Source organism: Equus przewalskii, chromosome 21 (assembly GCF_037783145.1).
Source record: "Equus przewalskii isolate Varuska chromosome 21, EquPr2, whole genome shotgun sequence".
NCBI lineage: Eukaryota > Metazoa > Chordata > Mammalia > Perissodactyla > Equidae > Equus > Equus przewalskii.
The window spans coordinates 12848574-12874222 of record NC_091851.1 but is presented as its reverse complement, the minus strand read 5'-3'; the positions used below and the strand labels follow the sequence as shown (position 1 = coordinate 12874222).

At 41.3% G+C, this 25649-nt stretch overlaps 2 long non-coding RNA genes across 2 annotated transcripts in view; one reads left to right on the top strand and one right to left on the bottom strand.

Moving 5' to 3' along the window:
- The window catches only part of LOC139078163 (uncharacterized), a 94914-nt gene extending 73309 nt beyond the window's left edge, over window positions 1-21605 (top strand). The window contains exons 2-3 of the long non-coding RNA XR_011530977.1: window positions 3700-3823; window positions 21392-21605. This is a non-coding gene — a long non-coding RNA (uncharacterized lncRNA). The remainder of the gene's footprint in view (window positions 1-3699; window positions 3824-21391) is intronic.
- On the bottom strand, window positions 415-5758 carry LOC139078161 (uncharacterized). Its single transcript, XR_011530974.1, has 3 exons — window positions 5623-5758; window positions 1345-1469; window positions 415-582 (listed from the first exon to the last, which is right to left on the bottom strand). It is a non-coding gene; the product is annotated as an uncharacterized lncRNA (long non-coding RNA).
- Window positions 21606-25649: the final 4044 nt, after the last annotated feature.

Here is a 25649-nt window from a genome sequence, read left to right as displayed (position 1 = left end):
CAGCACCAGCAATTTGGCTCAGGAGAAAAGATTACACATTTTAGTGGGAAAGAAAGGAATCTGAAGAAGAATATTTTAGTAGAGTTGATCGAGTGTGCTGAACAAGCAGTGATTGGATAACTGGACGGTGTGGAGATTTCTACATTGAATGGGTTAGGGGCATGAGTGTCACAGATGTCTCCCAAAGTTTAAAGCAATGGTTTTAAAACTGTGACTAACAACACACCTGCAGGTCACAACTGGCATTTCAAAAAATTAAATAAAGCAGAAAGTATCAGAGTGCATCATGTTTGATAAGGGTAAGTCTTTATATACACCTGTGTGTGTGTATGTGTGTGTGTGTGTATAGTTTGCGACATACAGCCCATTTCTTCAGTGAGTCATGGCTGAAAAAAAAGTTTGAAAAACACTGCCTTAGGTATTTCTTGAAATGATTTATTTGGAGTACTGACACAGAGCTAAACACCTTTGGATCCCGTGGTGAGATTCCTTTTCATTCTCTTTCATTTCTTCTGATTCAGTAGACAATCTCCATTTGCTACTAACACGTCTCCATCAGCTCTCGAACTCTCGCTAGTCTCCCTTTCAAAGAAAGAGAAGCAGCCTCAGGCCTAGAGTCTGGGGCAGGAAGACTTTCTGTTTATGGTAAATGCCGCTGACTTTCTGTTGTGTTTGGTTGGAGCTTCTCCCATACTTTGGTTTCCACATTTCTAATTCCATGTTATTCCACAGGATTTATTGTTTCTTTTTCAGTGATTTGATTTAAGCAAAAAAATTGTCGTGAGGAAAATATTAACTAGCTCATCTATGGCAAACAGTGTTGAAGGGGGTCCAAGATAGTCTGGGGAGTTTGGGAATCAGTGCGCTTGGGTGTCTTGGCTGTGTCACCCTCCCTAGAATTCAGGGTCATCTGGTGGACTTCCCCTTGACCAGCACAATCGGAACTCTCTTTATGAAGGCAATTGGACTGATTGCCATGGATGTTCCCAGACTTCCCAGGTGTTGCAGGTGACAGCTGCATTTCCTCCACAAAAATGAAGAAAACACAGGCAGCCATGTCCCAGGAAGTCCTCTGTGCTGGCTTCCCACTGTTAATATCCTATCATTGTGCTAACATTTTCACCAGAGACGATGTCTTGGTTCTTGGAACTATTCATTTTTTCTTAGTTTGGCCACACTATCTTGATTTTCTTTTTTCTTTTTTCTACCTAAGCATTGTCCCAGCAGGAAAAAAAGACCGACTGGATGGGAAAATCAAATGAGGTGATGATGCAGACCCCACTGGGGACAGATGCAAAGCTCACATGCTCAGGTTCAGTGGCTACTCTGAGATCTTGGCTGTACCTTCTGGCCAGATTTCGATGGAAAATTATTTGGGACCTTTGTGTACAGGGAAACCTGAGAAAACCAAGCGTGGTCTGAGGCCTGAAGTCCAACTGGCCCTGTTCTCCTTTCTCTGATGGAAGAGCCTAAAAATAAAATAGAGACAACAAGTGTTAGCACAGGCATCAGTTCTCTTCCTGGTACAGATAACACCTCTTTTAATGCAAGAGTAAGTAGGCCAGAGGGTAAAGTGAGAGTTGCTTTTGTCCCGTCCTGTATCAACACCAGGGCTAATTTTCTCTTTCCTTCAATTAGCTTGGCACAGCCATTATCGTGACTCCCTCTCCAACCCCCAGGGGTGAGAGCCAGGAGAGCTACTAAAATGCAGTCTGCATCCTTGTGACTGGCCACTTCTCATGGGACCTACAGCAATGATCTGGACACGAGTTTTTCCCTCAACTGCGGCAGGAGCCGTGTTGGCACCTTATGTGCCGAGACTCAACTTTCACCCCAAACTGTTGTGAATTTTCTTTCCTCTTCCCTCCTGGATCCCTCCCTGAGTGACATCATTTGGGAGACAGCACTTTGATCCTGAGGGAAGACAGCTTTGTGAAAGGAGGTTGCAGATTTTGAGGGAAAAGCCCATATTTCTGCCCACATGGCTTTGGCTGTACTTGCCTGCTAATTTGAGTACAGAGGAAATGCAGACAGAATGAATTGCCCTGGCGATTTATGCCTTTGGCAAGTTGTTCCGGGGCTTGCGAGAACGAGAAGAGAGGACCAAAGGGTTCCGCATTTCAATTTAAAAATAGCCAGCCTTGGGCTCCTCCTCTTCCTGCTCCTGTCTCCTCTTCTCACAGGGAGAGCTTTTGAAAGGGATTCCCCTCCCCCAGTCCTATTCCCCCTCCCCCATCCCTCCCTTCTTCCACCGCATCTGTGACGCCAGTTCATTTGAATGGCAAGATTTTTCTGAGCTGGGATAAGCAAGATACAGGAAATCACTATTGAAAGACTTCTTTATGCTTGTTGTCATCATCACCTTAGTATGAGGGACAACTAAAGGGTCCAGTGATGAAAGCAGAGGACTGGGCCAGCAAGGATGTCTGAGGACCCAGAGGTGATGGAGACAGAACTGATCATCCACAGAGGTCAGTGGCCACAGCGAGGTGGTGAACCTCGCTTCCTTGGGTCACATCGGTGGAACTTCAGATCACACTCTGAAACCAGATTTTTTAGATGCTTTGTTGTGCTGCTAATGACAATTGGGGTGAGGGAGGCAAACCAAAACACCAAAATACTCCCACCTCCCCCAAAATTCTTGATACTTTGTGCACCTCCATGGCCAGGATTACGTGGTGACCAAAGGAGCTTCCTTAGACTGGAAATTAAGCGACATCTGACCTAACTTCGAGTCTGTTGTGCTCTGCTAGAGCTGAGCTCAGACCCAGGGTGATTCTGTTTATACCAGGGATTATCTACCTTCAGTTTTTGGTTTCCAAAATAGGTAGGTGGAGGCTTCCTTCTTACCTACCCATGGGCCAAAATGTTTAGATGGCTTGAGGCCCCGTAGAACAGAAGGGAGTAATGATAGCTTTCTGTTATTCAGGCATCTACATAGGCTTGGGTCAGTAGTTCTCAAAGTACAGTCCTCAGACCAGCAGCACAGCATCAGCATCAGCATCAGCATCATCCAGGGACTTGCTAGGAATACAATTTCTAAGGTTCCAATCCAGAACCTTGGAATTAGAAATTCTGGAGGTGGGATCTGTGTTTTAACAAGCCCTCCAGGTGATTCTAATGCAGCCTCAAGATTGAGACCCTTTGATTTAGGTAACTCAGCACTGTTTCCTTATTTGCTCATTTTAGACTTGATGGTAAAACCGCTAGGCTTTTACCACCTGTCAGGTGGCACAAATAATTTTCTGCAGCTCACAACTTTTATGGAACATCTCTAATATAGAAATTAGATGTAATTATATATAATTACGGCCAACTTCATGGAATTGTACCCATTCTCAGAGGATTACCATAAGATAGATGTATGTATGTTGAGTCTTTTCCCCTTCACTAATGTTCATTATAATATATATATTTTTTATTGTATTCTTTGTAATATATTTCAGGAGAAATATTTTCTGACTGGAGAAAAGACTGGTCTCAGAAGACCAGAATGTAGCAAGATAAGATTCAGAAAAATCCTTTAAAAACTGTTCTAAGAAAAAAAAAAGGGATCCTTTTCTGGCAACAGCATTTCAAAACTCTTGATAGACATCAGCTATAGATGCCATCATTTCGTGTTTTTATGTTTGGTATTAAATGGCAGTGAAGTTGATAGAGCACACTGAAATGAATAAAATTCTCTTTCCTCTTTTCAAGGTTTCTCAGAGGAATAATAGGATTTTTTCCCCTGCTCAACCACCGTTCCCAAATATTTCATGACTGGCTCTTAGGAATAGGATGATTTGAACAAAAAAAGAAGGACAAGTTTCTAAATGCAGAGGTAAATCTAAGGGAATCGGGGTTACAGAAACATGAGACTTTGGATGCCTAAGCTTTTTTATGATGTAAGTCTTAAGGTCACATAATCTACTAGTTTTTTTTTCAATTATTTGCATAATGAAATCTACCAGCAACTGTCCCAGCGGACATGATAGCCGTCTTGCATGTTCAATGATGTGTGGTTCGCTAACCTCAAATTTGAAATAAAGCAAACAAAAGTAGAAGAAATCTGGGAAATAGCAAGTTGTAGAAAGCAAGATTCCAGAATAAAATGGACTCTAACTTTGTACATCAAATGCTGCCTCCAGGTAGGGCATCCTCCTGAAATCTCAGGTATTTGCAATATCAACACTTGCTAACCTTTGCAGAATATAGCAATATATAGAATATAATATATAAGCAAATATATGATTTGGGTGGTCTTGGAAATCCAGCTTGGCCCTCTCAACCCTCTCATTTCAAACAGTTTAATTTCACTAGAAGTACCTATTTTCATACAGTTTTCAATCATTGTGAAGGAAATAAAAATTATTTTAGAACTTTCTTGATGCATAAATAAATGTCTTTTATATCCATTCTGTTTTGTTAGGAAAATAAATGCGCAAAATACACAAGTTGGCGATTTTTTTTTTCTTAATAGAATTACGCTGTGGCTAAGACCGCTTTTGGCACCTGTTTATTCTCCATATTGCCTCATTTACCAATTCGATCTGCTTAAGAGCCAACGTTGCTGCACTTTTGTTTCCTGTGTAGAGAATTCAGTAGGGGCCTAATAAATTTACTGACTCCTGATTTGCCAATTAATATCTAGAACTTGACCTTTTTTTTGTTTCTCATTCGAGCGCATTTGCTAGTGTAATCTTGAATTTGCACTTTCAGGCCTGAAAGAAAGCTTTGCACTCATATCATGCAACGCTGTGATTTTATAGATGAGGAAACTAAAGCATAGAGATGTTAACTGAAAGTCACACGGGGACTCATGAATAAAAAATCCAGGAGTCGAACCTAGGACCCCCAACTCTCCATCTTGGTCTCTTCCCCTTATGGCCACTGCTATGAACAGTAATTAGCAATCAAGTAGCAAATACTTGGCACGAGCAATGTGGCGTTTCCAGTTTCTGACGCATTTACTTAAGCTTCTTTGCCTGCTCCTACCAGTGCATAAATCACAGAAGGGTGCTCGTAAGAACTGAGCCCCTGAGAGCATGAATTTCTCATTTTTTGAATTTGTAGATTATTTATTTGACAGTGGCTGGCCTTGGGAAAATCCTTAGCTGAAAGGACATTTTTATGTTACTTAAAAAAATAACTTTGCCTTTGGTCTGGCATTATTTCTTTTTCGTTTTTTATAATAAAGTTTCATTACGTTTATTTTCAAACATACTTTTACAAGGAGAGAGAATAGTCTATTGATCTTCCATAACCCAAACAAGATTCAACAATTATGGAGGGTTTGCTATTTGGTTAGTCTTTTCCTTTCTCTTTCTGTCCTTTTTTTCTCCTGAAATATTTTAAAGCAAATTTCATACGTCATTTCATCCCTGCCCTACATTCCTCAGTCCTCGTCTCTAAAGAGTTATGGATATTTTGCTACATAAACCTAATGCTATTATCACACCTAAAAATTATAATTACAAGGTCATCAAATAACCAGTCAGTGTGACAGTTTCCTTGATTGCCTCAAAAATACTTTCAGACTTGCCATTTTCCATTCTTTATATGGGTGGCTATAGTTTTAGGCTTCCAGCAAACACTGCAAACTTAAAAAAGAAGGAAAGAAAGAAGACGAAGTAAACTTACTTAGCAAGAAGTGTTTTCCCAAATTCTCACAGCTCTAATCTGGATACCATTCAGTGTGACAGCCTTCTCGCTGGGTTCCCACAGCTGGTTAGTGTTTTGAATTCCAGCCCCATGAACTCATATCAGCCTACATGGGCTACTGCTCAGCGCCTAACCTAGTGCTGATATCTCTGATGACAGAGTAATGGAGCAACCGCGGGCACTGTCTGCCTCTTTCTAAACGCACTGTCATCTGTGTTATTCTTCCATCTCTGTAGGGAGTGAGTGACTCTAATGCCTCTTGGAAGCATTTAAGCCATTATGGAGGCAAAAGTAATGCCATGCAGGCATCTTTTGTTGAAAGACCAATAAAATAGCCTGATACGTTGTGAACGACCGTCTGGATCGTCGAGGTCACATCAGGCTGGTTTAGATGCACACATCTTCCTGTTCAGGTTTCTGCTTCTATGTTGAGCTTTGAGAAAGATGTATGAAGATAAAATAGGGAGAGAGAGGAAAAATACAAAGACATATCACAGTTAGAGATAGACTAAGTTAGTTTAGGCACTGAATTTTGGTTATGACTTTTCTATCAGCTCCCAACATAGAATTTCTTAGAGAAAAGGCAGTCTTCACTTATTGTAAAGGAAAAATTTTTTCCATAGGAAGCTACATCTAAACGAGAGCTCCTCTACTGGAAAACGTGACGAGCTCTTCTTCAGATGTCCAAGGGATGCTATTTTGGGGACCCCGCTTGACCCTCCCCAGCATCTGAAAGACTATACAGTACTTATTGAAGGATGCCTGAAATTTGAATTGTTTCTCATTTTTCCTAATGGAAATGTTTTGTTTCCTTTCCATTTGTATTGATTTATAACTTAGTGTGAATAAGAATGGGGTTTTTTCCCCAGCTTTATTGAGGTTTAACTGACAAGTGAGACGAGGTTTTGAGAAGGGGTGGGAGGAGAGGGTGTGAATGTTAGACTTGTTAGAAGTGTAGGGGATGTATACTGGACCTATACATATATAAAGAATCTGGTGCCAGGGCCGGCCTAGGGGTGTAGTGGTTAAGTTTGTGTGCTCCACTTTGGTGGCCTGGGGTTCACCAGTTCAGATCCCGGGCACGGTCCTACACACCATTCACCAAGCCCTGCTGTGGTGGCATCCCAAAAGCAAAATAGAGGAAGATTGGCATGTTAGCTCAGCAGCAATTCTCCTCAAGCAAAAAGAGGCAGATTGGCAACACATGTTAGCTCAGGGCCACTCTTCCTCACCAAAAAAAAAAAAAAAAGAAGAAGAATCTGGTGCCTATTCTAATGGAGTTGTACATTCTAGTTGGGGAGAATGGGCCATCAACTCTAATCTTGGGAAGTTGCTACACGGACAGTACTGGAGGGTGTCTGTTGGTAGATACTGAAAGGGGTGTCTGTGGTGGAGGACTACTTTACAAAAATGTGACATTTAAACAGGAACCTGAATGAGCTAAGGAGTCAGTCATGAGAAGGTTCCAGGCAAAGTCCTCAAAGAGGGAATAAACAGGCCTTGCAGAGTTATATATAGCATATATGGCATTTGTGGCTGGAACCTGCAGGTTGGGCTAGATCGTGAGGGCCTTGTAGGTCACAGTAGAGGGAGCTTGGGTCTCAGGCCTGGGTGGCATCTATATAGCAGGTACGCGAGAATCCTTTTATGGCAAAGATTCTCAGACTGTAGTGGCATCAGAATCACCTGAAAAATTTGTTACACCTCAGATTGCTGGCCCCACCCCAAGGGCTTCTAATCGAGCAGGTGTGTGGTGAGGCCTGAGAGTCTGCATCTCTACCAGGTTCCCAGGGGATGCCCAGGCCGCTGGTCCAGGGCCACACTTGGAGAAACACTGCTTAAAAGAGCAGCTCTAGGCAGGTGGTTTTTGTTTATCCTCTGCAGCTACCCCAGAGAAGAGGTTTGCAAGTGGAGGTATTTAGATGGCAGGTATTTCAATGTGATTCCCACTTATCTATCTTTCCCAGAATGCTTTGCTTTTTCTCTTCTTTAGAATGAATCTGAACCTCTGCTTAATATCCGCCCCCAAAGTGGAAAGAGAATTTCCACATGCCATCAAATCACCTTATCAAGTCGCTCCCTCCAGGTTCCCAGACGCCTGTCCTTGTCGGGGCAGTAGGCTGTGACAGGCACTGCACAGGTTGCAAGAAGGGGCTGCTCTCCGCCGTCCCAGGCCCCCTGTGCCCCCATCCTCCTCTCATTCTGGGGCTCCCTGAAAACCCCATCTTCCCAGACATTTATACAAGAGTGAAACAGTTAACAGAGGCCAGCAGCATCACTGAACTCCAACCAGGAAGCGTTCAGACCGTTAGGAAACATGGGCGAGCAAGTGTTTACTGACCGTGTAATTAATATGATGCCTTGCCCTGTCTATCGGCCCTTAGCACCATATTTCCTGTTCAAGGCAGTGGAAAACGAAAATATTAGTTGCTGTTTGACCAAAGGAATAAGTGTCTTCCAAACGAACACATGATCTATTAGCAGTCCTGCCGAGTCTTCCCATGGGAACAGGCATTTTACTTTGTTTTACAGCTAATTTCTTTCCTACAGCAGGTTCCCAGACACATCAAATGCCTCGCATGTGAGCCTGAAGTTAAGATTTATAGTCCAGGCCCATGTAATTCAATGTCAAACAACTCTGATAACATAAGGGCTGGAAGTCAACCATTTTCTCATGAGTTCTCATAAAAAAGTCATTTTAGCCAAATTGAGTTTGAATAGCGGGTGTGTCTCTGTGACTTGATGGATGCTCCCTAGCCATGAGCCCCTGGGAAGAAGCTGGCTACTTTCTTTTGCTACTGTAGCAATAGAATCTGAAAACAGACTAAGTGATTTCTGGTTGATACTTTTGGATTTTGGATTTTGTTGCTTTTTGCTCTATTTATTTCAAAGGGAGAAAAAGAAACGCAACGTTTTCTCCTCTGATGATGCATTGTACCTACCTTTTCTATCTTCAATTTTATCCCCCCTGTCCAATTATTTGCTCAAGCCAGCCCTGGTGGTCTAATGGTTAAGATTTGGGGTTCTCATCACTGCTAGCCACGTTCATTGACCGGTCAGGGGACCACACCACCCTCCTTTTGGTTGTCATACTGTAGCAGCTGCATATTTCTGTGATGCTGAAAGCTATGCCCCTGGTATTTCAAATACCAGCAGGGTCACCCATGGCGGACGGGTTTCAGCAGTGCTTCTAGACTAAGACAGACTAGGAAGAAGGACCTGGCTACCTATTCCGAAAAAATTGGCCGTGGAAACCCTGCAAATAACAGCAGGTCATAGTCTGATGCAGTGCCGGAAGGTGAGAGGATGGCACAAAAAGGAGGGACAGGATTCCCTCCTCTGTCCACAGGGGCGCTAGGTGGCAGAATCGACTGAAGGATGCTAGCAACACATTATTTTCGCAGCATCTCTTTTTGACCCACGCAACGTGAGGGTTTATTTCTCTAAAGTAAAACCACCACCTGTGCCAAGAGTCAGTGGGAAAGGAGAGTTTGGTTCTTATCTGCAAGTTCATGGGTTCGCAGACTCCTCTAGAAGGAAAGACCTTTGGGATCACTTAAAACAGTCCCTATTTCACACTTGAAGGGGAAAGGAAGTTAAGTGGCCTTCATAAGAGTGACACAGCCAGCTAGGAGACAGATCAAGCATCTAGCCGTTCCTTTCCCTCAGCCCCTATATGCTACCTTGAATTGCTAACTGGCTGTGGGATACTAAAGCCAACACAGCGTTTTGCTTCATGTAGCCCAATGCTTTCTAGATTACAACAGGATTGACCACGTGACATAAGGAAGCTGATCATACCCATCCCTCGACAGAGCTCACGTCCTGCCAAGAACACCTCAAAACTCGGGGAAAGACCTGTACTGTGTTGGAGCTGAGCATCCGTGGAGAAAAACTGCTCTGGGTTTTCTAAAGAGTGGAAAACAAGAGAGGTGTTGACAATCGCTTCAGGACCCACAGGGGGCTTCACCTGCAACATAGTGTAGTGAGTTTGTTCTCTTCTCAAAATACCCGGATTAGGAAAAAAGCAAAGCGAATTAGTAAAACACAGAGGAATTCTAAGAGATGGCTTTAGGTCCTACACGAAAGACCCTACAGATCCTAAGATCCTTTAGATCCTACAGATCTGGAATTTCTTTCTTTCTTTACTCGCTTACTCTGGCACAAAGCAAAGTGAACTGTAACAAGCACACACATCTTGCGGAGAAATTTGGATCCCGGAGGGCTTGCAGTTCACAGGAGAGCAAAGGACAGGCAGAGCTCAGACTCTCGGGAACCCTCATGGCCAATAATCTCATTGTGACTCACAGAATGATGACCGTGACACTAATGATGATAAAGACAGAGGGCCCTGAGGATCAAGACAGAGCTTGGGGTAGGGGTGGGGAGGCCAACGGGTCTCTCAAACGATCACACAGACCTAGCCTGAGGTAGTAGCTATAAATATTAGTGACCAAAACACAGGAATCATCCCCCGAACAAGGCAATTGTGGGCATCTCTTCCACATTGTCTGTCCTGCATAAAGCAGTACTACTCCAAGTGTGGTCCCAGGACCGACAGCATCAGTACCACCTGGAAGCTTGTTAGAATGCAAATTCTCAGGCTCACCTCAGACCCAGAGAATGAGAATTTCAGAGTGGGGTCTGGAAATCTGATCAAACAAGCTCTCTAGCTGATTCTTGCTTACCAAGAAGATTGAAAAGTGTTGGTAAGAAGAACTTATATGATGGACATATAAAGGCAACCTTATGGAGAGGATGTGTGTTTGCTAGGACTGTAGGAGGATTTGTTGCTTGAGTGTTAAAGTCTGTTTTTTGTTTTTGTTTTCCTTAGATACCTGGCTATGGAGATAACTGAGATACTAAATGTGAATTTACTTTTCCTTATTTGCTCAACTTGGAATTGATTATAGGAATTATTAATTAACTCTAGGTAATCGAATTAAATCCAGGATTCAGATGGGTATTTCTTAGCATGAAAGGGGACTGAAATTTGGGGTTTTATGCTATCTTTGCATTCAGAAAGTCAGTGTAGAGAAGAAATATAAACTTCTTCCTCTTTGGAATTTCCAGTTTCTACCTGTAGATTTCCCATGGCTTCCTGTGGAGAAAGGGGCACCTGCTTTAGAATCAGATCCTGGTTTCAAAATTTGCCTCTGCCACTTTAAAAACTGTTTCCCTGCACAAGCTGCCAATCTTATTTCAGCCTCTGTTTCTTCATCTGTAAAATGGAAGAATAGCAGCTGCCTCATAGCGTTCTTATGAGGATTAAAAAGGTCAAATGAGGTGGTATAAGCAAAATATCTAGAACCTAGCTTAGCTTGTGGCCAGTTCCCACATAATGGGGCATATGATTATGGTGATGATGGCTGTGATGATAATGATGTTGACTCCTGGTAAACAGGATTGAGGTCAGAGGGTAACAGTCTTTTCCTTAGTAACTTCTTTCAGAGGTTTTAATGTAAATCATATTGAAGGATAATGTATTTGATGAAGGATACAGATCATAAATATGCAGCTCTGTGACTTTTACAAAGCAATTACAAACCAGCACTGAATCAAGAAACAGAACATGGCCAGCCTGAAGTCCCCATACCCCTGGCCAGTCACCATCTGCCTAAGGGTAGCCACTATTTGGTGATTTTAGTACCAGAGACTCATTTTTCCTGGTTTTGAAACTTTATATAAGTGAATCATAGAGTATGTGCTTTTCTGTGTCTGGCTTCTTGTGGTCAAATTTTTTTTTATGGTGAGAATGATCCATATTGTAGCATGTTATTGTAGATTGTTCATTCTCATTGCTAAATAGTATCTTACTGTTTAAATATACCATAATTTTTTTGGTAGGTATCGTTTCCAGTTTTTTAAATTATGATTAGTGCTTTCTGAATATTTGTGAACATTCCTTGATGAACAAATGTATGTGTATCTGCTGGGTATCTACCTAGGAGTAAAATGGCTGGGGCATAGGATATGCATGTGTTCGGTTTTAATAGTCCTGCCAGATGGTTTTCTAACGTAGTTGCACAGATTTATACTCTCACCATCAAAGAATGAGGGTTCTAATTACTCTAATTTCTCGCCAACATTTGATATAGTCTATTCCTTCTCGTGGTGTATGTGGAATCTCACTGGGGTTTTAATTTTCATTTCCCTGAAGAACAGTGAAATTGAGCACCTTTTGACCTGGCCACTTAGATATCCTCTTTTGAGAAATGCACATTTCAATCTTTCTCCCATTAAAAAAAAAATTATGGTCATCTTTTTTCTTATTGATTTGGAAGCATTCTTTATATGTTCTGGAGATTAGTCCTTTGCCAGATATATTTATTTCAAATTCCTTCTCCTGTTCTCTGACTTGCCTGTTTTCATCCCTGGTAAAATCTTGCATGGCTTTTAATTTTCTGAAATTAGAAGCCAGAAAATATAGAACAGCTAGTTACTTTTGAATTTCAAATAAATTACAAATAATTTTCTATATAAGCATGCCCCAAATACACATGGTACATCTTTATAAATACTTATAGGGAAATCCTTACAGTAAATCTTATTCATTGTTTATCTGAATTTCAAATTTCACTGGTTGTCCTGTGTTTCTATTTGCTACATCTGACAATTCTACTCATAAAGCTATTTTCCTTTGGGGGCTCCAGTTTTTTAGGGGTGGAGACACAGAGCATCGAGGCAGGAAGGGGGCACTTGCTTAATCAGTTAGAGAATCTTGGTTTTGGAGCCCCATCCGATATACATCAGAGTATTTTGAAATCCTGTCTTTTAATTTTTTCAACTTAAACTTTCTGTATCTTCTAACTAAACTATTCCTAAGTAATTATCATTGGACATATAACACATTCTTAAACGTGGGGTTCAATTCAATTTGACTTTTCCTCTCTTTGATTCTGAACCAGGCAGTTCCGTCTTCAGTGGCCAATATTAGGGGAGGTCCAAATGGAAAGTGATTCAATACCTCAGCTCTTGCTTCTGTTTACTTTCCTCGGACTTAACTACTTTCCTCAAAGTCAAGTTATTTTTTTTAACTCCCTTCCACTCACCACTTCATGTTTACTGAGGGACTGAGTAGCTTGGAAGTAAAGTACAGGAAAAACAGCTGTTACTGTGGCTGGTGCAAAAAAAAAAAAAAAGATGTATTAGGAGGAAAAGGTCAGAAGAAATTGGAGGATGGATGCAAGAAAGAGAGACAGTAGAGCTGATTCTGTGGAAGGGACTGACTGCCTGGAGTAAGAAGGACTAAAATGGCCAAAACGGGGCAATTTGTGAAAGAGAAAGAACCAGGAGAAGAGGGTTCAATTCCATAAACGTTATTTGAGTAACGTGTTTCAGCCCTCTGCCAGGATTGGAAAAAATCAGAGGATAAAGTGAAATTTAGGTTTGAAATGGGTTAAGGAAATGGACTTGTGAGTTAGAAACTGAAAAGAATGCTATGGATCATATGGTGATGAAGAGAATATGGAAGTCGTGTAAAAGGAGAAGAAAAGACTGAGAATCCATCGGAATGGAGTATCACACATCAGAGAGTCTCTGGGAAGGACACTCAGAGACTGAGTCTGGTCTGATTTCTTCATAATTGTTAAGATATTGGGCAATTTAGTTAGCACCCGTTCCCACTCATTTTCCCCAACTGTGAAGTGATGGCATTGGTCCTCACTATTCAAAGTGTGGTTCCTGGACCAGCAGCATCTGCAGCATCTGGGAGCTTGTTAGAAATGCAGAATCCAGGCCTCTCCCCAGGTCTGCTGAATCAGAATCTCTAGGAGTAGATGTGTTTTAACAATTGCTCTCGGTGGTTATATAGCATTCTGATGTATGAGAAGTAATGGCTTACCCCAGTGCTTTTCAACCTTTAATGTGCATCAGAATCAGAGACTTGTTAAATTCTGGTTCTGTAGCTCTGGGGTAGATCTGACAAGCTCTTAGTAGAAGCTGATACCACTGGTCAGCAGACCACACTTTGAGTAGCAAGGATCTAAAATGGTCTCTAAGCTCCCTATGAATTAAAAAAATAAGAGAAGAACATTAATTAAAGAGAAAAATAAGAGATAAAAGGTAAAAGTAAATCTATATCACTAGATACATTTATATGGACAACAGTGTTTATGAGACCATTTTTCATAGCAATAGTTGTATTGTCCTAGAGAGGAGTAGAAGACAAATAAAACTTTTTTTGTATCTACTCTGTTAGAGATTGTGTTTATGATTTGAAGATAAAGCTCTTCTGGAAAAATCTACATAGGGAACGATGTCTTGATTATCATTGCCCTCATAGCAGAGTGTGTGTAATAGTCTTTCCCCAAATCATGAACTTTTATGAATTTGTACTTGTGCAAGACCCAACCCCCCCCCCCTTAAATATTTGTATACAGACATAGACAGTTTCTTAGTGGCAGCAAATCAGGACAGATTCCTGATCCAGGGTAGGCCACAAATGTCTTGGCCCCAGCATAGCTCCCAGGCCTGAGGAATCCCAGCCTGTACCACATTTTAACAAGGCAAACCCCAGACAGTTAGAGTTCAGGCTACGGGAAGTGGCAGGAAGCTCCTGGCAGGCAGCCCCCAGAACTGAAGATTAACTTGGGAATTTAAGCGCACAAATATCTCTGTCTAGAAAATTGTCACGGTAGGTGAAGGCCTCTTATCATCTGCTGATGTGGAGGGATTCAGGGCAAGAGAAAAGCATCAGGTGGATGTTGGATGAGAAAGATCTGTGTTCCAGGATCTTGTAACACAGAGAAGGATGTGAACAGGGAAAAAAGGATGGATCAGAAGTTCATTTTTCAATCAACATTGATGATGATGATGATGATGATGTATTTTAAGCACTTTAAGTGTCAGTCTCTTTTTCAAAGCTTCATGTGTATTATTTAGTTCTCACAATAGCCTTGTAGGCTGGACTTTATTATTAACTCCATTTTATAAATGAGGAAACAGAGGTCACAAGTTGGTTAGGCAATTTGTACAAAAGTCATACAGCAATGAAGTGCTGAAAGCTTGTCATAAGTCAGAGAGTATATCTCAAAAGCCATCATGCTCATTGTTTCTTGATCCCTATTAGATCATAGGTTAGAGTTTGTGTAACTTAGTGTAGGGTAGCAGAAAGAGTCTTGAAATCTGAAATAGGAATGTTCACTCCTAGTATTGCCACTGATTAGATGGTATGGTGGATCGATTGCAAAAATGGCCCCAAGTCTTCCCTTTTCTGTAACCCATTCTTTGCAATGAGATTTTGCAGCAACTCCCATCAAGCGATAGAAACTATTTCTCTGCCCCTGGCCTTAAGACTTGCTTTGGCCAATCAAATGCAGTAAAAATGAAGCCTGGGCCTCAAGAGGCTTTGCATGCTCTTCTTTGCTGTCTTGGAACACCTCTAACACCATGAGACCTAGTCAAGACTAACTTGCTAAAAGATGGGAGACACATGGCCTAAGCACCTCCGTTGCCCCAGCTTACAACCATTCAACCATCAGACATAGACTGATGCTGTTCTAGCCAGTCAGCTGCCAGGTGACTCACCAGAGTTCGTGAATGAACCCAGCCAAAATCAGCTTAGCTTGGCCCAGATCAGCAAGACTGCCTAGATGACCCATAGCCATATAAGTAACAATTTAGGTTGTTGTTGTAGGGCACTAAGTTTAGGGTGGTTTGTTATGTAGCAACAAATAACTGATACATAGCACGATCCAGCGAAAGCCATTTAAACCCTATGGAATGTTGATGGAATGACACAGGTGAGACCATCCTCCAGACTTATCATAATTCCCTCAACCTTTTCTTGGGAGGGTGTGATATCCTGTTCAGCTTCATCAGGAACTTGGAGCCCACTTTCTTCTCCATGTTACAGATGTTTGTGGGTGGATACAAGGACTAATTCTCAAAGCCCACCATAACCTCGAACCCAACATGTGAACATGTTGGCAGCCCACCATTATGGATCTTGGCTCTACCCCTCACCTTGGCATCTCATTCACAGTGGGGCTCCTCCTTCTCCTTTTGCCTTCCAGGAGATGCTCAGCAATCCACCAAGGTCTATATATGTTTTGCCTCTTTGAAACTTTAATTAGTGGCGTCTTGAATCTTGATTGCTTCAATGGTGGCCAGTTTGTTTGACTTCTTGAAACGGACATGTAGAAGGTGTAAAACATGCTTACTCATTAGATTCAAGAAAAGCAGAGAAGTCCTCATTGTAAATATCCAGGAAGATAGTCCATTTTATTTTCAAACTATCGCTTCGGTAGGCAGATAAATGGTTGGTTTATGGGAGCTGGGTTGCTTTCTATTGTGTATAAACTTTCCCTAGCTATTAATAATGTTAATTTAAATTCTGGAGAGAAGACAGTCTAATCTATTTGCTATGATGTAGGTTCCATTAACTGCTGTGTGAAGGGATAAGATTTTCTCTGTCTCTAGAAAGGGAAGAAAAAGGATCTCAGTTTTGTTGGTTGCTGCCTCACTGAAGCTGTCTGAGTATGCCACATGTGTGTGGTTTAGCTGGCGACCGTGGTGTCTGTATGTATGTGGTCATAGATTTGTTATAACCTCTTGTCTGCCAAGGCAAGACCGCCAGTTCCATTTTAATTCTAAGTTAACCTCAGGCTGGAGCCAATCCACGCTGCTTGAACATAAACGCTGACACTTAATCCACTCATCTTCTTGGCCCCACAATTTGTTTTTCTTTTTCTTTTATTTTTTACTAAGGGAGTTTGAACATTTGTTAGCAATCCAAAACCAACACTTTGTATACAAGACATAGTGATTACATAATCCTTTATAGGTTCTTATACTTTCACTATAATGCAAACTTTGCAGTGGTTTCATAAAATGTCTCAAATTGAAGAGCAATTTCTAAATGACATCCTTGGAGCTAGGGCATCAAATTTTACTGTGGTGATAATTGCAATACTTTTGAGAAATATGGGATCAACAACTTGAGTGGAAGGCTCTCTTTTTAAAGAATGGCCTCAGATAGGCATCTGGTCACTGTGTCTTTTGAAATGGGTATGACCTGGACTTGTGTATTTCCACAGCCTGGTGGTGCAAATGAAAGTGACAAGATGATATTGTGCAAGGAAAATTGAATTATTCCCCCCCTCCAATTTTAACTTTTTGTATGTGTATATGAGGAATATTGTCACTGAGCTGACATCTGTGCCATCTTTCCTCTATTTTGTATGTGGGACGCCACCACAGCATGGCTTGATGAGCACTGTGTAGGTCCATGCCCAGGATCTGAACCTGCAAACTCTGGGCCAGCAAAGCAGAGGGTGCAAACTTAACTACTATGCCACCAGGCTGCCCTGCCTAATTTTAATTTTTAATCAAAGGAAAAGAAGAGATGAGTTTGTTCAGCTAATTTTCAAAACTGATAGTCAATCAGTATTATGTGCATGGCTATGATGGGATTTGCATCCTTAATTCTTAAGTCTGAATTTAAATCTACTAATTCTTAGGCAATCTGAGCAATTGTGAGCTTGACAAAGAGTTGGAAAATTTTTTCCCTAATGTTGTTTTGTGGCAAGCTTACACGGTGGCCTATGTCCACTGGGCCAATTGCAAAAGTTACTTGATTTAAGTATATTTCTATATTTGGAGTTATACTTGTTCTCCGAGACAGCCTGCCCTCTTTCCAGAAACCTCACTCAGTGGCTTGTTTGCAGAAGTAACCAGTTAGACACTTTGTGAAATTGCCAAGGGTTCCTCTCTTAGTAACTAACCAAGTTTTACAAACATCACATTGTCGTGAGTTAAAAATAAATCTTTTTGGGCTGATTGGAGAAGAATGCCATAGTTTACTGCTACAAACATTGGGAGTGTTACGGGTGACACTAAGAAGAGCACTGATGTTTCAGCCAATCACATCTGAATTCCTCCCTGTGGAGAGCTAGATTCAGTCCTTACAGGACTCCTCTGGGATGGAATATCAGGATGTTAAGGGAAGAGTGGAGGAAATACTGGCTTATGAACTCATCAAATGATCTACGTAAGAGCTCCAATTCCATCAGCACACCTCTAATGCACCAGTGATTGGCAAATTGTTCAACTCTATCCAAGCCTCAGTTTTCTCATCTGTAAAATGAGGATAATAAATATTTCAACAGGACTGTGGTGAGGATTATATTAGACACTCTATGCCCAGTGGTTGACCTGACCTGCTTTCTCGCCTCCTTCCCTCCTGCCTTCTCGCCTCCGTCCCTCCTGCCTTCTCCTCCGTTACAGAATACAGCCCAAACTTCCTAAGATGTGTGCTAGGCCTTCTGCAGTCTTCCCTTAGCCTGCCTTTCCTGCAGAGGCTCTCTCCAACCCATCAACCCCACAGGCATCTAATTCTGGCCAGCTCTACACCTCCATGCCTCACGGCTCATGACAGTCCCTTTGCCAGAAATGCCCCTTTATCTCCATTCACATGACAACCCCTGCCCTTTCTCTAAGACTCAGCTCAAACATCACTTTCTCCCAGAAGCTTCCTCTCAGCTGACCCATCTCTACCCTGGTCTCCTCCAGCCTCTGTGTATGCTGCTAGCATAATGTCCCTCATTTTTGCTTAGCATTTACCTACTGAATATGAACATGATGCCACTATTGCTGCCATTATTCTTATTACTAATTCACTTCTATATCTTTCTGCTTCCTTGGCTGCATGATTCCAGATCTATTTTAGGATGTTTCTTTCAATTAGAACTTTAAAAATGTGATTGAATTTGAGTAGTCACCTTCAAGTTGGGCTGACAGGACATGTACAGATAGAAATCTTTGAAGTCTGCTGATAAGAAGCAGCCTAGAATTCCAAGCCTACTCCTTCATTTAATAGATGAGGAAAATAAAGTCAAGAGAGATTGATGGGCTTGACAAAGTCAACATAACTTGGTAGTACAGAGAAAAAGAGACCAGGTGGTCTGATTTCCAGCCCAGTACATGTAGTAGGGAAGAAAATTAAGTCAGAAATAAGCATTCATTTTCCTTCTTTTGCTAACAGTTCTTTGATTTTCCTTTGGGGAGTCATACTTCCTTAACTGTCTGTCCTGGTCTAGCTGAGAGGGATACTTCCCCAGCCCTAAGGGTGGATGTGTGACCCAGGCCAGATGCATTAGCATGTTCTATACCCTCAGCTACACTGATTAGTTTGCAACAGGCCTGTGTTTCAGCTTGGCTCAGTGAGAGTCAATCTCAGAACTTTTGCTTGAACTGTGGAGAAGAAGACTCTTTGGAATTGCTATCCATGAACATGGTTTAGCCTTGGTCTCTTGGAGGTTACCTCGTGAAAGGCTGAGTTGAGAGTGAAGCTAAGGCAAAGAGACAAGATACCAAGAGGGAGGGAAGTAGAGGAAGAGGAGGAGGAAGAGAGTGAGAGCAAGAGAGAATGAGTAAGAGTGTGGAATCCAGAATAAATATATCATTTGAACCCCTGGATCCAGCAGTAGATGGAGTAGGATATCTTGAAAACTTTAGACACATGAGTCTGTAATTCTCTTCTTTGCTTAAGCTAATTTAACTAAGGCTTTTCTGTTACTTGTGATTCAAAGAGTCCTGAATTATATACCATCTAACTCTATTGCTGCTCATTTCTAGAGAGATCCTTAATATTTTAATTCTAGAATTTTCTGGCTCTGTTACTTAAATGTGACTATCTTTCTGAGCCTCAGTTTATTAATATTTTATTGAGAACAATAACACCTACTTCATATTTGGCAAGATAAAATAAGGTACACTTGTAAAGCATCAGCACAGACTAGATGTTCAATTAATGGTATTCATTACGATGATTATTAATCTGATATATCATGCTTTGATATTTGGGTACTATAGTGATTCTTAGTGTGTGTGTGTGTGTGTGTGTGTAGTTTGTTTTTAATTTTCAAATGTAGAACAAATTTTGAAGTCAGTCTGCAGGAGTGTTATCAACATGCCTGCATTAAAAGCACAATGCATGAATACATTTAAGTTATGTAACGCCTCCTACCTGTCAAGCCCTCTTCCAAGCATTTTACAAATATTAATTTATTTAATACTTACAGCAAATTGAGGAGGTGAGTTCTGGTATTATTTCCTTTGTACAGATGGAGAAACTGAGGCACTTAGGAGGTTAAGCATCTTTCCCATTGTCATGTAGTTAATCAGTAGCAGAATTGGGGCCTAAACAAGGCAGTCTAATGCTACAGGCCATACTTTTTGTCACTGTGTTTTACTGCCTCTTAGCAAAAGCTTATAGGCCATGGTCCTGTGACCAATAGCGTCAGCCTCAATGGGGAACTTGTTAGAAATGCATATTCTCAGGTCCGTCTCCAGAACTACTGAATCAGAAACTGTGAATGTGAGGCCCAGCAAGCTCTGTGTTAACAAGCTCTTTAGGTGATTCTGATACAAGCTAAAGTTTGAGAATCCCTGTCCTAGGTCATTAAATTTAAGCTAAAATTCCCAAACCGGTGCTTATAGTGTATTAGAGTGATTATAAAGCAACAAGTGATTATATATGGTGCAACCAGTGATTTGTGAATGCCTGCTACATGCTAGCTACCATTATACTTGAAGGTGTTGCATGCAGAGCAAAACCAGAAGTATTCCCTGGGAAACAAACAGTCAAATATGGACATAAATAAATCCAAGGTCTCAGCTGTCAGCTCTGATAATTTGCAGGAAGGAAAGGAGAAGTGTGATGCTAGAGCACATATCACGGGGTGGAGATGGTGGTGTCATAAAAGTCTTTCCTGAGTAAGTGCTGTGTGAGGACCTGTGAAACTGATGGTTCTCAAATTTGGCTGTACATTGCAATCACCTGGGGAGCCTTAAGAATGCCAGTTCTCAGGCCACATCCCAGACCAATCAAACCAGAAAATCAGGGGTGGGGCCCAGGCATCAATATTTTTAAAGCTCCCAGGTGATTCTAATGTGCAGCCGAGGTCTGGAGTCATCGTGTTATAGGCTGCATAGGAAGTATTTAGGCATGATGGAAGAGTGGGCAGCTGGAAGTTAGTGTCCAAACAAAGAGATTTTGAAAGAGCAAAAAAAAGGAAAAGGCATAAGATTTGTCTATGCATAACGCACTCATTTAATATAATGCATTTAATACATTGATGACTAGAACAGATTAGCTTCTAATTACGAGCTATTAATACATGTATTTAGAAGACATGTTAGGAAACTGGAAAATACAATACTAAGAGATAGATGAGTTCAGCTAGAGGAGTCTGCCTCTTACTTCACATAAAAAATTTCAATAAACCTTTATGGAATGACTACTAAGTGCTCTCTACTAGAAGCTCTGAAGGTATGCCTGAATTTGCAAATCTTTCCCACCCCCCAATAATTTCAAGGTCTGCTGTTGTAAAGCTTCTAGGAAAAGTAATTTTTATTACAATATAAAATTGTACATGATTATGGTTATGTACTGACACAGGGGAAAAATAATTAGAAAATATGTGAGCTGTGTTCGGCTCAACATATTATTTCCAAAGCAATTTAAGTAACTGGATATAATTAGTTGAAGAAGTGTATTGTCTGAGACTAAAATGTGAAGTATTGATTGTATTGTTGGTCTCGGTTAATAGCTCCCCTGCATCCACGTTCTGGGCAATGAGACGTTGCAGCTCCTCCCTATAAAGAGGGTCTATTTCCCCAGCCCTTGACTTTGGGCTGGCCTCGTGATTTGCTTTGACCAGTAGAAAGCAGAGGAATCGATGGTATGCCATTTCTACGTCTCGGCCTCAAGAATTCTTGCATGATTCTGTTTTCTCTTGCTCAGCTAGCCCACTGGAGAATGAGAGAGACCCATGGCCCAATCACCTCTGTTGCCTCAGCCAACAGCCAGTCAACTCTCAGACTCAAGAGCTACCTAGGTGACCCATAGGGACACATGATGGAGCACAGCCGAGACAAGAAGAAACAGTCAGCTGAACCCAACCTAAATTGCTGACCTGCAGAATCATAAGCTAAATAAATGGTTATTGTTTTAAGCCATAATATTTTAGTGTGGTCTTTTACATAGAAATAACTAGCTGATAAATAAGCTCTAGGAAACTTTAAAATAATTTGTGAAGTGGTCAGGAGACTCCTTCTGAACAATAACCGTTGTGAGAACGATGTTAATTAAAAATAAAAGTTATGAATGCTAATTATACTTTTTCTATTGTAGCTGTTAGCCTATGCTGCTTTACTGTAATATAATTATCAAATTAATTTGGTTCAAACCTAAGACAAGGAGGTTTCTATGTAGCAGTGATTTGTCTATCTTGGCAGAAATGGGAATATCAAAGGAACACGTTGAGTTTGTAATTGTGTGACGTTATTTATAAGCAGGAGTGATTTTGGAGCAAGAAGCTCTAATATGGATTTTTGTTCTATGAAAATTAATCATAGAATCCTGTTCCCCTAATTCAAGGCCACAAATAATTTAAAGTAAATAAAACAGGACACACGGACAAGAGAGTCTCTATTTCCCTTACTCTACAACGTGTGTCTCACACTGCATCTGCTTTATTATCAGTCCTGATAAACTCTGGGGGAGAAAAGCCAGGGGTAAGCCACTTGATTTTGTCATGAAATGTCTCCAACACATCTTTGAGTGTGGGATCTTCTTTCAGGCCACCACGTCCAAGTGCCATTTGCTAATGGGCCTTTTCCCATGAGTAAGGAAGCTGGGTCACTTGCAGGACACGTGTCAGGAGGAGACAAGAGAGCATGAGAAACATGCTCACAGCCACAGTTATCCAGGGCTGGAGCGGGTGGAGACGGGTCCTGCTCCATGGTTATATATTCTGGTTATGCCATTTTAATGATCTCTGCATATCTTTTCTATTTCTGAAGATACACATATACACGTACAAGATCAGAATCCCAAGGCTGGGAAACGGGAATCTAAAAAGATATTAAACTCTATTTGGATTTTTAAAACCAGTTATTTGCTGAGTTCCTAAAATATCCATTTTCAGTACATGAAGAGGTCTGCGCTTCTGAGAAGTGCATGGGTTTGCTGGCTGGAAGTGTAGTGGTTCTCCCTCTGTTCATTTCTGCCAGCATCATTCTCCATTTTCCCTCGAATGGAGTCTGAGGGGACCGGCTGCCATGGACCACTGGTCCATGGAAATAGTTCAGATTCTCATGGGCAGACAGTGTCCTGTGGTGGATTTGAGACTAATTTGGAGGTTGGGAGACTTGGCTATAATTCTCACCCTGCCCCTCTTTCCTGAGTGATCCTGGGTATGTCATTTAGCCACCAACTAGTTCTTGTTTCATCTAGAAAACAAGATAATCTCTTAAGTTCCTTAGCAGCTATTTCCTATGACAGCAACTGGGCAACGTTGGAAGATAGTACTCACTGACATGGCCACTGTATATAGGATTTTCATTTGTTTTGTCTCAAGAGCTAAAACATTAGACTAAAAAACTTTAAGGTGTTTCCTCGACCACCCCTCCCTGCCCAGCTCTAAAAGACATGTTTTGAACTTAAAAAGTCTTTAATGCCTTAGTGCCCATATCTAGGTAGTATTTGCAATTGAACCTTGATGGTGAAATAATTTAGAGGTATTTCCATTTAATATGTTTAAAGTGAAAATTTTGATGCTTAAAAGGGGATGTGTCAATTTTTTGGAGTTTTTACTTACATGAACTTGGAATAATGTTTGCAATTCGCTGGTTCTGGACCTTCTTATCAGAGGAGTTACAGCCCTTTTAGCAACTCCATTAAGTTATCTTTACAGAAACATATTCCGATGCCAAGGTTCGGTTAAGGAGTTTTATTGTTATCCAGAGGATGTTGCCATTTTAAGAGAAGAAAGCTTTCCTTTTCAGGAAAAGACTTCTGACCAACTTTGGCTGAGGCTTAAGCAATGGTTTATGGGTTCCAGTTGACCCATTTGTTGTGGGTCTAGGCAAAATGAGTTTTCTATTGATAGGATGTCTCCTCCGATTACGCTTTATCTTCGGAAGGGGATCTAAGGATGGAAGAAGGAGAGATGATGAGAAATGCATCTTCTCTTCCCTGGGAAAGCTTGGGAGAAAGCATCCTATACCACATAGTCCCTCTCTCATTTCATGGATGGTAAACTGTAGTGTGTCACATCCTGAAGTTTGTGTGATCAGATGCACCTTCTCTAGGGTGAGACGCTTTAAGGACAATAGTGAGGAGACTAATGCTTTATGCTACACGACATTTTGCTGTATATTGATGTGACAATTGGGACAGGCTGGTGTATGTGGTGAATTCTTAGAGTATTTCTTATTTGCATGGCTCATTAGAAGCTTCACATTCTAAAGCTTACAAATCTTGACAGTGACAACCTAGTAGGTAATTTTGGTGTTGATTTTGTGTGTGTGTTAGTTTTTTATTGAAGTATGATCCACAGGCACAAAGGTGAACGTGTCATAAGTGGACAGCTTGACGCATTTTATAAACAGAATACACATGTAACCAACGCCCAGATCAAGAAACAGCCCTTTTCCAGCTCCCCAGAACTCTTCCTCCTGCTCCCTCCCTGATGAAGTGTGACCTCTCTCCTGGCTTCTGACAGTTTGGCCTTGCTTATTTTGTCTTTATATAAAATGAATGGCACGTGATTACTCTTTGGGGTCTGGCTTCTTTTGCTCAACATCATGTTTATGGGATTCATCCATATCATTCTCATTACCGTGTAGTAGCCCATTGTATGAACACTCAGAACTCATTTATCCATTTCACTATTGACGTGCTTTTGGGCAATTTCTACTTTGGGGCTATTAGGAATAATGCTGCTCTAATGCATATCTTCCAGTGAAGATACACATTTCTCTTGGGGACATGCCTAAATATGGAATTTGTGGGTCACTGATATACATTTTTTCTAAGTATAATATTAGAGTGGGGAATGAAGAATTGACTAAATTATGAAACCAAAAATTAATTTGTTGGAAACATGAAGTAAGTGCTATTTTGGGAAGAAAGAATAATGTGAAGGCACGTAACAATTTTATCTATGGGAATACATTCCATGTTTTCTGAGCTAACGTTGTCTGTTCTTAAATCTGAATGGCAGGACTTTGAGAGTGTGCTGACATGGCCATTTTCTGCTGGGCTGCTCCTGGCCCAGAGTTCTTGCCACATAAACTCTTCTAGCCCAAACCTTGAAGTGTTATGGGAAATAGCATCAGCTCTTTTGTTTTCTTTTCCGGCACCAGGTTGCTCATCTCTCCCTGTTCCTATTTGAGGTAATATACTGACAGTTGTCAAGATGAATCATGGCTCTTTCTCAGACACAGGGAGACCAAGTTTGTGACTAATAGACAAATCCTCTGGACACAGGATGAGCCACCAAGAGCCACCCTTGTCCAGGCGAGTTCAGGCCTGAGGTTCAACGTCTGACAGCCAGCGGGGAAAGCAAGCATCGGCAGAACAGTAGTGTTATTTGCTTCTCTGATTTTGAAGACATGTAGCTTTCTCTCAACCCCCTCCATTTCCTCCAAAACGTTGTATTAGCTTATTAATGGCCCCTAATGTTTGTCTGCCTATTTATACATGTGCTCAGAATTCAGGGAGTGTGGCATGAATGGAAGCCTCAAGGGAGATATGATCTCAATGCTGATCCCAGTGGTCGTTGAGCAGTGCCTTCCTCCTTCCCATCTTTTACTCTCTCTGACTCTTCCCCCTCCTTTGCACAGATGTTATTGGATTAAAATGATGGAGACTTGGAAGCATTGAAGAGGAAGGAGATGTGAGGAAGGACAATGGGGATCTTTGGGTGTTAGAATATCTGCATAGCTATTTCAGGTCTCCTGAGATTTTCTTGGAGATGCTTTTCCCAATTGTCCCCAGTTTGCCTTCTAAGACATAACTCAAGAGTTGTGCATGCATGTGTGTTAGGAGAATGCCACCACCAGGTTTTGCAATCACCTATATTCTGCTGGTTCTGCAGCCCTCATAGTTGCAAAAGAACATTGGTTGCTACAAGTAGGTGTTTCCTTGTCTATGAGTTGGGTGACATTTTGAATCCCTTGGAATTGGCCTCCTCACTTTGCAACATCCTTCTGCC